Genomic DNA, 2,950 nt, shown 5'->3' with positions numbered 1-2,950 from the left:
GTTGGCCTGGATGATGATGGTCAGCCACCAGCAGGAGTGGATGTGTCACTGCTGGATGATTGTTGGCGTGGATGATGATGGGCAGCCACTAGCAGGAGTGGATGTGTCACTGCTGGATGATTGTTGGACTGGATGATGATGGTCAGCCACCAGCAGGAGTGGATGTGTCACTGCTGGATGATTGTTGGCCTGGATGATGATGGTCAGCCACCAGCAGGAGTGGATGTGTCACTGCTGGATGATTGTTGGCCTGGATGATGATGGTCAGCCACCAGCAGGAGTGGATGTGTCACTGCTGGATGATTGTTGGCCTGGATGATGATGGTCAGCCACCAGCAGGAGTGGATGTGTCACTGCTGGATGATTGTTGGCCTGGATGATGATGGTCAGCCACCAGCAGGAGTAGATGTGTCACTGCTGGATAATTGTTGGCCTGGATGATGATGGTCAGCCACCAGCAGGAGTGGATGTGTCACTGCTGGATGATTGTTGGCCTGGATGATGATGGTCAGCCACCAGCAGGAGTGGATGTGTCACTGCTGGATGATTGTTGGCCTGGATGATGAAGGTCAGTGGTGTCGGATGATGGTTTACCACAGTCATATATGTTCCGATCCTGAATACTGAAAACAAAGGCTCCGCCGGGAATCGAACCCGGATTAGCTGTTTACTAGACAGATGTGCTAACCACTACACCACGGAGCCACTTGTCAGTGGCGGAAAAATTTCTTATTTATGAGCAAACATAATTGAGGACTTAAAGAATCTGGTCCAAACATAATGGTTATTGTGATAAATGATTTATTTATGATAAATATGTATTGTGTTGCATTATAATGGTTGTTCAGAACCAAGATCCTTAAACCTGAATCCTAAAAGATTAAAGAATAAAAAAGTTGTGAAAAACATAAACATATATATAAACAAACCACAGAATATATTTTCCTTGGGATATCTAAAAGAAAATGCAATACAAGGAGCTAGTTTAAGGCAGGAGTATTTCATCTTTTAACAAAACATTTACATCTACGTCTCTTATCTTTCGTCATCATTTCTTATGTTTACTATCAAGAAATGTCTTTTACCTAACATAAAAATTCTGTATAGGTATTTGATTAATGTTCTCCAACAACGCGTTGTATAACTCTTCGTTAGTGAAGTTCATTTCGTGTAATGGATCATGCATTACAAAGTTGTGTCTATCCACACAAGTGTTACACGTCCCAGGTAAAGATATATTCTAGAGATAGTGTATATCTAACATATATATGTGTTTTATAAATATTTATAAAAAGTTTTCCTGAGGGACAATACCTAAGACTTTCGTATTAAAGTTGATCAGTTGTAAGTGATCAAGCATTACAAAGGTGTGTCCATTACCACAGGTGCTACTGATCCTGGGTAAAGGTATTTCACCATCTTTGTATCTTTAACCTTTCTAGTTATAGATGTTTCATCCCTGATTCCATCCTCACAATGGATGTATGTGGTTTGTGTTGTCTTAACATATCATTAGTTAGTTGAAGTGGAGAACATGTTTCTGAGCCTAGCCACTCTACTCTGTCTTCCACATGCTATTCAAGAGGTGTTACCGGATTCCGCCTATAAGTGTTTATGCCGGGAGTAACAAGTTACCTCCGGACGGCTTCTTCTTTTATTACTTTTGATGATTTGAAGAATTTGTGCAACATATTTGGTTTTATGATATCAATAAGATTGTTAGATTCGCATATATTCTTTGTCATTTGATGAACTTTAGCTTGTTAGATTCAGTTGTGTCTTGTTGCTATTCAGAAACATTTTCTCTAAAAAGATACTTGATTTCAATTTACAAAGAATATTTTTAAGGAAAACGTCGATGATTTTTCATAAGCATTCATCACCTCAAAAAAGCAAGTCTATTTTTCCCAGTATACTTAATGGATCTTTCTAGAGTTTTGAAGAATATAAACTCATAACTTGTTTAAGACCTTCTAGACCTTGTGTTGATAATAACTACATTACTTTTCTGTAGGCAATATCGTTTTAATACGTAAAACCCAGATAAAAAGCTTGTAATATAAAATTTGATGGTATTAAGTTTAGGTTGTTGAAGATATTACCGATTTCTACATGTAAAACATTTATGTTATCTGCAAAATAGAAATCTTTATGTTAGATATGTTTATTTTACCGGTTTTATGTTACATACATTTCTGTACCTTGTGCTCCAGAAAAGTTATGGGATTTAATTCATTATCGCATAAAATAATTTGCTTAACATCATTGTCCCACGTACTTTCTATAGAAATCCGGTAGCAATATACATTTTACATCTGGATTCTATGACAATCAATGATAGGTTCTCAGACTCAGTATAAGTGTAATTCATGTTACCGTAATGTTGTCTAAGGTTCTCTCCTGGGTCTACATTGCTGAACAACGTCAGTGTACAATGGCCAGTGATATTCACCGTAGACATATGTTTACACTGTGTACACATAGCAGGCAAACTACAGTATCATCTTAAGATGTGGAAATAAAACTATCAAGGCAGGAGAAGGATTTAGGTGTCATCATTAGTAGAGATGTAAAGCCAAGACAACAGTGTATTAATGTACGTAATAAGACTAACAGACAACTTGGTGTCATGTGTTAGTAGCAAGAATGAACAGGTAATATTACAGCTATAGTTAGTCACACAACACTTACATTATGACGTACAATATTGATCACTGTATTACAGTATGCATATATTATTTCCTGGATACCAGGCATTAGAATCCTTCCAAATGAACACATTAAGATCATGAGAGTTTCTTTCTCTCACAGGTGGCAGGCAGGGTTAGTTATGTAAGAGGTATGTTTACTGATGTAATCTGTAACTTTACCTGGAATATCATCAACTTCTCACATCGTTACTGTAATACGTATAAACTTAGGTCAGTACAGCATATTGTCAAAGAAGAAC

The 2,950-nt window shown here is 37.4% G+C and overlaps 1 non-coding gene across 1 annotated transcript; it reads right to left on the bottom strand.

The window, feature by feature from the left end:
• Positions 1-633: 633 nt before the first annotated feature.
• Positions 634-705, bottom strand: TRNAT-AGU (transfer RNA threonine (anticodon AGU)). The gene has a single exon. It is a non-coding gene; the product is annotated as a tRNA-Thr (tRNA).
• Between the last annotated feature and the right edge of the window lie 2,245 nt (positions 706-2,950).

This window comes from Panulirus ornatus, chromosome 8 (assembly GCF_036320965.1).
Source record: "Panulirus ornatus isolate Po-2019 chromosome 8, ASM3632096v1, whole genome shotgun sequence".
NCBI classification, from domain to species: Eukaryota; Metazoa; Arthropoda; class Malacostraca; order Decapoda; family Palinuridae; genus Panulirus; species Panulirus ornatus.
Note: the sequence above shows the minus strand (reverse complement) of the source record. Positions and strands in the feature narration are given on the sequence as shown.